The sequence below is a fragment of the Botryllus schlosseri genome, chromosome 8 (genome assembly GCF_051294905.1).
Source record: "Botryllus schlosseri isolate E-star chromosome 8, Bs_hap1, whole genome shotgun sequence".
In the NCBI taxonomy this organism is placed as follows: domain Eukaryota; kingdom Metazoa; phylum Chordata; class Ascidiacea; order Stolidobranchia; family Styelidae; genus Botryllus; species Botryllus schlosseri.
The window spans coordinates 16,822,533-16,832,882 of record NC_137243.1 but is presented as its reverse complement, the minus strand read 5'-3'; the positions used below and the strand labels follow the sequence as shown (position 1 = coordinate 16,832,882).

Genomic DNA, 10,350 nt, shown 5'->3' with positions numbered 1-10,350 from the left:
TTTTTCTGAAAAATGAACGACAGGGCCTTTTGGTCAGTTATCAATCGGAATTTACGACCATGTAAAAGATACCCCCACTTTCTTATAGCATGCATGATTGCGGCTGCTTCTTTCTCGACAGCAGGATAATTTAGTTCACTTTTAGAAAATGTTCGCGATGCAAATGCCACAGGTCTACCTCGTTGACTGAGAATAGCAGCAATAGCGTTGTTAGACGCATCACATTCAATTTCAAACGGTTCAGATTCGTCAATATAACAAAGGGATGATTTTATCAAGTCTTCCTTCAGAACATTGAATGAGGTCAGGGCAGGCCCACTCAGTGGAAAAACTGAATTGCTAAGCATTGGTTTGATTTTATCAGAAAAGCTTGGAATCCACTTTGAATAATATGCGAACATACCCAAGATCCTTTTCATCTCTTTATCCGATTTAGGGGGTGGCAACTCAATCAACGGTTTCAGATGATCTGGGTCGGGTTTAATGGATCCGTGCGACACCAGATGGCCCAATAGACGCAATTCACTCACGGTATAGACGGATTTGTCCTCGTTCAACGTTAGTCGACAATCAGATGCGGCTTTGAGAAAAGCTTGAAGTCTCTCGTCATGTTCCGCGGCATCTTTACCGAATATAGTGATGTTGTCCAAGTAAGCCAGAGTCCCCTTCAAACTGTGGTCGTCGATGAACGAATCGATAAAACGTTGGAAAGCAGCCACTCCATTGGTGATGCCGAAAGGCAACCTGCAAAACTGATAAAGGGAGCCGCAAGCTTCAAAGGCGGTAAACGGCTTGTCAGATGAAGATAGCGTAACTTGGTGATAAGCCGACTTCAGATCAATAGTCGAATATACTTTACCTTTCGACACTTCATTTACGATAGTCTCAATTTTTGGCAAGGGGTACGCATCAAGCGGAGTATACCTGTTTACGGTTTGCGAATAATCAATCACAAGTCTTCTCTTTGTGCCTGGAATCCTTCGTAACTAATACTTGAGCACGCCAAGGAGAGCGAGAAGGCTCAATTATTCCTTCTTCGAGTAAGCGATTAACTTCGTCTTTGATGAACGATTGATCTTCGCGACTATAATTTCTTGACGGAGTGGCGATAGGCTTGCAATTGGAATCTAGGAACCGAAATAGCTGAAGAGGTTCTGCCTTAGCAGGAGACAAAGCGCACGATCGACTTTGTATTGTCAGCGGTTCTTCGTTTCCGTCAAACTCGAAGATGACTTTCCTGTGCTTCTTCATGAAATCATGACCAAGAATTACATCAGCGCACAAATCCTTAACCACCCCGAATGTGATACCCACATAGTTTCGAGATAGCATTTCGAAAGAAATAGTAAAGGTGCCGGATACTTCAGCTGTCGCTGTCTTGGATGCGAGTGATATGGTGGTGGGCTGACCTTGTGGCAAGAATCCTAGTTTAGTAGCTAGCAACTCGTCCATATAATTTTCGAAGGAGCCGGAGTCTAAGAGAACGCCCACAAGTAATTGATTAATTTTAGCTGTGCATGACGCACGCCAGAGACAATTTGGAACTCCGGCTAGAAGCATGCTGGCGGTCGCTCGGATGTCATACGAACGAGGGGATCGACATACCTTTGCAAAATGCCCCTTTCTTCCGCATTTCAGGCATTCGACATCCTTTGCAGGACAATATCGCTTGTCTGCCACATGAGATCCGCCGCAGAAGATACATTTGCGCAGTAATCTCGGTGCTCCAGGCTTTTCTACAGCGGCGCTAGAATCTGTCCCGTGTTCCTGATCTCTTTGCCGAACTGCTGCAATTTCCGTAGAAGCGACCGTGTCAGACGAAGGAGTGGTGACATTGTAAGAGCTTGCGAACAACTGGGCTCTTTCCAATGTGTCCGCAGTCTGGAATGCTTTTTGCATAGTTAGTTCATCGCATTCCAGTAATCTCTGTCGAATTGCAGGGGACCTCAGCCCAGTGATGAAAGCGTCTCTTACAGCTTCCTCTTTATGCTTTTGAGCATTAGGCTAACGGCCAAAAAATTACAATCTTTGGACAATGCCATCAATTTCCTAGAAAATTCTGACACGTTAACTCAGACCTCTTGCGTTGCAGTTGCTAACAGATGTCGGGCGTAGACTTCGTTTTTCTTCTTTTTGTAAAGGGACTGCAGCTCGGTGATAGCAGCATCGTAATTATCAATTTCTTCAATAAATGAGAAGACTTCAGGTGATAAATAACCTGACAATATAGCGAGCTTGTTTACATCAGTTGAAGGAGCAGTTATAGCTTCGATTAAACTCTTCAACATCCGCTCCCAATGAGAGAAGATCTTTACACTATCTGCAGAGTCCGGTAGAACGTCCAACGTTGGAACTTTAATATACTTCTCTCCGGACATTACTACAGGCGATCTATCTCAAGCAGCGAGATATAATTTAAGTTAGTAAAATTGTCGTACCAGTAAACAGAAGACTCTTGTTTCGTTGGCTTTTACTAACTTAAATCTCGGCATCAAATAGAACAGTAACAGTAACAGTAGCGATTTAAGTAACAGAGGAATTGGAAACTAATGATTAGAAAAGCAATGATTACATGATGTGCGATGGCTTGAATACAAAAGAGTATTATACGAATCACCACACTCACGTAATTAGATTTACCGGTAGAGCTGAGTGAGGTGTCTTGGAAACTGTAGGGCCCGTAAAATAATAATTGAACATATTCGGACGGGCGGACCCGTTGGTACGACTTCGCTACATGATGTTATTTCGTGACCTCCAGTCTGCTATATCAAATAATATAGAATCGCCCAAACGTACTAAGCTCAAAGATGCACACGATTTCGAATTGGTAGTTCTTCACTGGCATATAATTCTTCCGTGCGGGATGGTAGCCTATTTGTCTCGTGAGGTTCAGATTCCAAGACAGGAATATTCGGCGCCAGTCATTTGGGCGCCTATGTTCAATTATACCTATATGTATTTTGTATATACATAACGAAGGCTAGGGGTGCTGCAGTTACGGTCCTGTCAATACCTATATCTATACCTATATCTATAGGTACTGCTCGTTCAACTGGAAAGTTAGGGCACATTGCATTGAAACAGCAGTGACGTAATCTTAGCAGTCTACTCACAACTTTTCCGCAATCCTAATTGAAAACTCCAGACTCCAAGCCAAGCAAGAGTATTTTATAAATATAATTGATTTTTCATAAATCGATTTCTCAATATTCTTGTGGGGGCCGCAGAAAGGCTAGCTGGGGGCCGCATGCGGCCATCGGGGCCGCGGTTGGGAATCACTGGATTAAATGATTGGACATGTATTTCCCCATGCTACAACTGGCCCCATTCCTCACATCATCATCAAATATTTATTTCTAGGTTTCTCCCCATAGGAAAATGTAAACAGCTGTGACCAGGATTCGAACCTGGGTCATCACGGCCACAACGTGAGGTATACTAACCACTATACGATCACAACCAACGTAGCAGAGGATGGTTTCGATCCATCGACCTCTGGGTTATGAGCCCAGCACGCTTCCGCTGCGCCACTCTGCTCGTGTCGGCTAAGATATTCATTAAATAAAATTTTCAGTTCGTTTCAAATAAATTCATTTATCATTCAAGAATCATGTGTCATGTCTTGTCGTTATTTGCTTATCCCGAATTTTGCTCGAAAATCGCGATATTTTGGTTGAAATGGTCACTGAATTGCGCAACCATCGCAAGGTGAGAGTAACACAAAAAGCATTGGACGGGAACCTATGGCTCTTTTGGGTATAAGATATGGCTATTTGCCAATTTTTTTTTACCTAATTTATCAATATTGCAGCAACTGGTTAGTATATTTTCACCACGTCCAGAATAATTATTCTCGGGGCAGTATAAACGTGTCTTTGCGAGGTAAAGATTTAGGGGCTCGGTCGGACTCCTCTTTTCATAATCCTCAAATTCAAATTACCGTCGGGCCGGCGACTAATATCATTCGCGAATTCGGTGTAGGCCTACCCGACTCGAAATCTGGGATTGCACGATACATTGATTGATCAAAGAGAATAGCAGACATGGCGACGCCCATATGAACGCAGTTTTCAAATACCCATTGTCGTCTTGATCTTCGGCGCGATATGAGCTACCCTAGACGTTACATTCACAATTACAGACTCGAATTACAAACAACGTCATAGCCATCCACGTTCTCGATTGGTAAGTAGGTCTGTAGTGCCGGCGATAAAATGTAGGCGTGTAGCGCAACGTTATGTGTTACCGCTGAATACTTTGTCAATTGAGAAGTTGATCAATATTCTGAGTTTCAGAATCGTTACAGTTACGTGCGATTAATATCAGTTATAATAAATTCTAAGATATTAACGATGAATTGCGTAATTAATGATGAGGTTTGGAACTACTGTGCCTTACCCATCGTTTGGCGCTTTACTTTCATACAATAAATATGCAAATTGTGTGATTATGGAAGAAAAATGTTCAACATCTTGTCGTACAGGAACCTGTGCATCGATAAAAAATACCAATATCAATTCAAGGTTCCACAATTTCCGTTTACTCATCCTGACGACAGGTGAGGTACTGTCTCACTTACTTCCCCTGACCCGACATCACTGATGTATCACAGCTTAGAGTGGGTAGGCAGTTATACTGCGGTACTGACCATGTTTGGCTCCACCTACGCATATAATCATGGGTTCTCGTATTCAAAAGTAGCATCACGACGAACCTATGTTCTCGTACCTCAAGCTTTACAAGCTTGAATAAGGCAACCAGCATGATTAGTACGAGTTTTTACAGAGAAAATTACGAATCTCATGTAGTGAATGCGAATGATTTTTCTATGGTGACGCAACAGTTGATTGGCATGCATGGCTCTCTGGAAGTTTATGTATCAGTTTCACTGCGGTCGTTGCCCCGAATAATTCAATGACTTCTTTACCTCTGAATCAAAAGCGCACACGTACAACACACGCGCGTCCACGTCGTCCAAATATCATATGATCGACCGAAAAGATCATCGCTCCATCAAATATGCCGGACCTGATGTGTGGAACAGTATCCCGCCGGCCATCCGACAGTCGACGAGCATGTCCACATTCAAGTCGAAATACAAGCAATTACTACTAAATAAATACAGTCCATACTCAAGATTACCGGACCACGACTGACCTATCGATCTCGCTTCCCATGACATGCCGCCCTATTTCTTGTCGCATTCTTTTTCTATACTATCTTCTTTACTTTCATTCAGTGTGCATGCCTCCTCTTTACATCGCCTAGGCCAAGGTGGGTGTCAGATTCCATAGACTACTCCTTGTCGCTTCGACATCTTCCTGTCTTTTCATTGTATCGCATTTTTGTGCTGTATTGAACTGATAAAATTGCTAATAAACCAATGATGATGATGATGAAGTTAAATTAGAAAAAATGGGGCCAAAATGACTTTTCAGATAGAAAAGGTTCCCGAGCACTGACATAGAGGTACATGCACATGACGTGAATATAAGCAATATGCAAAATCATCATCGCTCGCCTTATGAAATATGAATAGGTTATTTATTGTCATTTTGGAATCAGATTAAATGATTGGATATGTATTTCCCCATGCTACAACTAGCCCCGTTCCTCACATCATGACCAAATATTTAATTCTAGGTTTCTCCCCATAGGAAAATGTAAACTGCTGTGACCAGGATTCGAACCTGGGTTATCACGGCCACAACGTGAGGTACTAACCACTATACGATCACAGCCAATGTAGCAGAAGATGGTTTCGATCCATCGACCTCTGGGTTATGAGCCCAGCACGCTTCCGCTGCGCCACTCTGCTCGTGTCGGCTAAGGTATTCATTTAATAAAATGTCCCGTTCGTTTCAAATAAATTTATTTATCATTCAAGAATCATGCTGAGACTGCGTCATGTCTTGTCGTTATTTTCTTCTCGCGAATTTTGCTCGAAAATCTCGATATTTTGATTGAAATGGTCACTGAATTGCGCAACCATCGCAAGGTGAGAGTAACACAAAAAGCATTGGCCGGGAACCTATGGCTCTTTTGGGTATAAGATATGGCTATTTGCCAATTTTTTTTTACCTAATTTATCAATATTGCAGCAACTGGTTAGTATATTTTCACCACGTCCAGACTAATTATTCTCGGGGCAGTATAAACGTGTCTTTGCGAGGTAAAGAAAATGCCCTCTTCAGATTTAGGGGCTCGGTCGGACCCCTCTTTTCAAAATCCTCAAATTCAAGTTACCGTCGGGCCGGCGACTAATATCATTCGCGAATTCGGTGTAGGCCTACCCGACTCGAAATCATGGATTGCACGAAACATTGATTGATCAAAGAGAATAGCAGACATGGCGACGCCCATATGTACGCAGTTTTCAAATACACATTGTCGTCTTGACCTTCGGCGCGACATGAACTTCCGTGGATGTTACATCCACAATTATAAACTCGAATTACAAACAACGTCATAGCTATCCAAGTTCTCGATTGGCAAGTAGGTCCGTATTGCCGGCGATAAAATGTAGGCGTGTAGCGCAACGTTATGTGTTACCGCTGAATACATTGACAATTGAGAAGTCGATCAGTATTTAGAGTTTCAGAATCGTTACAGTTACGTGCGATTAATATCAGTTATAATAAATTCTAAGATATTAACGATGAATTGCGTAATCAATGGTGAGGTTTGGCACATCTGTGCCTTACCCATCGTTTGGCGCTTTACTTTCATACAATAAATATGCAAATTGTGTGATTATGGAAGAAAAATGTTCAACATCTTGTCGTTCATGAACCTGTGCATCGATTAAAAATACCAATATCAATTCAATGTCCCTCAATTTCCGTTTACTCATCCTGACGACAGGTGAGGTATGGTCTCACTTACTTCTCCTGACCCGACATCACTGATTTATCACAGCTTAGAGTGGGTAGGCAGGTATACAGCGGTACTGACCATGTTTGGCTCCACCTACGCATATAATCATGGGTTCTCGTATTCAAAAGTAGCATCACGACGAACCTATGTTCTCGTACCTCAAGCTTTACAAGCTTGAATAAGGCAACCAGCAGGATTAGTACGAGTTGTTACGGAGAAAATGACGAATCTCATGTAGTAAGTGCGAACGAAAATGGGGCCAAAATGACTTTTCAGATTGAAAAGGTTCCCGACCACTGATATAGAGGTACATACACATGACGTGAGGATACGTAATATACAAAATCATCATTGCTCGCCCTACGAAGAGGTTATTTATTGTCATTTTGGAATCAGATTAAATGATTGGACATGTATTACCCCATGCTACAACTAGCCCAAATAGCCCCATCATCACCAAATATTTATTTCTAGGTTGCTCCCTATAGGAAAATGTAAACTGCTGTGACCAGGATACGAACCTGGGTTATAACGGCCACAGCGTGAGGTACTAACCACTATACGATCACAGCCAACGTAGCAGAGGATGGTTTCGATCCATCGACCTCTGGGTTTTGAGCCAAGCACGCTTCCGCTGCGCCACTCTGCTCGTTTCGGCTAAGGTATTCATTTAATAAAATGTCCCGTTCGTTTCAAATAAATTTATTTATCATTCAAGAATCATGCTGAGACTGCGTCATGTCTTGTCGTTATTTTCTTCTCGCGAATTTTGCTCGAAAATCTCGATATTTTGATTGAAATGGTCACTGAATTGCGCAACCATCGCAAGGTGAGAGTAACACAAAAAGCATTGGTCGGGAACCTATGGCTCTTTTGGGTATAAGATATGGCTATTTGCCAATTTTTTTTTTACCTAATTTATCAATATTGCAGCAACTGGTTAGTATATTTTCACCACGTCCAGAATAATTATTCTCGGGGCAGTATAAACGTGTCTTTGCGAGGTAAAGAAAATGCCCTCTTCAGATTTAGGGGCTCGGTCGGACCCCTCTTTTCAAAATCCTCAAATTCAAGTTACCGTCGGACCGGCGACTAATATCATTCGCGAATTCGGTGTAGGCCTACCCGACTCGAAATCATGGATTGCACGAAACATTGATTGATCAAAGAGAATAGCAGACATGGCGACGCCCATATGTACGCAGTTTTCAAATACACATTGTCGTCTTGACCTTCGGCGCGACATGAACTTCCGTGGATGTTACATCCACAATTATAAACTCGAATTACAAACAACGTCATAGCTATCCACGTTCTCGATTGGTAAGTAGGTCCGTATTGCCGGCGATAAAATGTAGGCGTGTAGCGCAACGTTATGTGTTACCGCTGAATACATTGACAATTGAGAAGTCGATCAGTATTTAGAGTTTCAGAATCGTTACAGTTACGTGCGATTAATATCAGTTATAATAAATTCTAAGATATTAACGATGAATTGCGTAATCAATGGTGAGGTTTGGCACATCTGTGCCTTACCCATCGTTTGGCGCTTTACTTTCATACAATAAATATGCAAATTGTGTGATTATGGAAGAAAAATGTTCAACATCTTGTCGTTCATGAACCTGTGCATCGATTAAAAATACCAATATCAATTCAATGTCCCTCAATTTCCGTTTACTCATCCTGACGACAGGTGAGGTATGGTCTCACTTACTTCTCCTGACCCGACATCACTGATTTATCACAGCTTAGAGTGGGTAGGCAGGTATACAGCGGTACTGACCATGTTTGGCTCCACCTACGCATATAATCATGGGTTCTCGTATTCAAAAGTAGCATCACGACGAACCTATGTTCTCGTACCTCAAGCTTTACAAGCTTGAATAAGGCAACCAGCAGGATTAGTACGAGTTGTTACGGAGAAAATGACGAATCTCATGTAGTAAGTGCGAACGAAAATGGGGCCAAAATGACTTTTCAGATTGAAAAGGTTCCCGACCACTGATATAGAGGTACATACACATGACGTGAGGATACGTAATATACAAAATCATCATTGCTCGCCCTACGAAGAGGTTATTTATTGTCATTTTGGAATCAGATTAAATGATTGGACATGTATTTCCCCATGCTACAACTAGCCCAAATAGCCCCATCATCACCAAATATTTATTTCTAGGTTGCTCCCTATAGGAAAATGTAAACTGCTGTGACCAGGATACGAACCTGGGTTATAACGGCCACAGCGTGAGGTACTAACCACTATACGATCACAGCCAGCGTAGCAGAGGATGGTTTCGATCCATCGACCTCTGGGTTATGAGCCCAGCACGCTTCCGCTGCGCCACTCTGCTCGTGTCGGCTAAGGTATTCATTTAATAAAATTTTCAGTTCGTTTCAAATAAATTTATTTATCATTCAAGAATCATGTGTCATGTCTTGTCGTTATTTGCTTCTCCCGAATTTTGCTCGAAAATCGCGATATTTTGGTTGAAATGGTCACTGAATTGCGCAACCATCGCAAGGTGAGAGTAACACAAAAAGCAGTGGTCGGGAACCTATGGCTCTTTTGGGTATAAGATATGGCTATTTGCCAATTTTTTTTTTACTAAATTGATCAATATTGCAGCAACTTGTTAGTATATTTTCACCACGTCCAGAATAATTATTCTCGGGGCAGTATAAACGTGTCTTTGCGAGGTAAAGAAAATGCCCTCTTCAGATTTAGGGGCTCGGTCGGACCCCTCTTTTCAACATCCTCAAATTCAAGTTACTGTCGGGCCGGCGACTAATATCATTCGCGAATTCGGTGTAGGCCTACCCGACTCGAAATCTGGGATTGCACGATACATTGATTGATCAAAGAGAATAGCAGACATGGCGACGCCCATATGAACGCAGTTTTCAAATACCCATTGTCGTCTTGATCTTCGGCGCGATATGAGCTACCCTAGACGTTACATTCACAATTACAGACTCGCATTACAAACAACGTCATAGCCATCCACGTTCTCGATTGGTAAGTAGGTCTGTAGTGCCGGCGATAAAATGTAGGCGTGTAGCGCAACGTTATGTGTTAACGCTGAATACATTGACAATTGAGAAGTCGATCAGTATTTAGAGTTTCAGAATCGTTACAGTTACGTGCGATTAATATCAGTTATAATAAATTCTAAGATATTAACGATGAATTGCGTAATCAATGGTGAGGTTTGGCACATCTGTGCCTTACCCATCGTTTGGCGCTTTACTTTCATACAATAAATATGCAAATTGTGTGATTATGGAAGAAAAATGTTCAACATCTTGTCGTTCATGAACCTGTGCATCGATTAATAATACCAAATCAATTCAAGGTCCCTCAATTTCCGTTTACTCATCCTGACGACAGGTGAGGTACTGTCTCACTTACTTCTCCTGACCCGACATCACTGATTTATCACAGCTTAGAGTGGGTAGGCTGGTATA

General features: G+C 42.1%; 2 non-coding genes across 2 annotated transcripts; both read right to left on the bottom strand.

Moving 5' to 3' along the window:
- Positions 1-5,672: 5,672 nt before the first annotated feature.
- On the bottom strand, positions 5,673-5,744 carry Trnah-gug (transfer RNA histidin (anticodon GUG)). The gene has a single exon. It is a non-coding gene; the product is annotated as a tRNA-His (tRNA).
- A 1,712-nt stretch (positions 5,745-7,456) lies between these two features.
- Positions 7,457-7,528, bottom strand: Trnal-caa (transfer RNA leucine (anticodon CAA)). Its single transcript has one exon. It is a non-coding gene; the product is annotated as a tRNA-Leu (tRNA).
- Between the last annotated feature and the right edge of the window lie 2,822 nt (positions 7,529-10,350).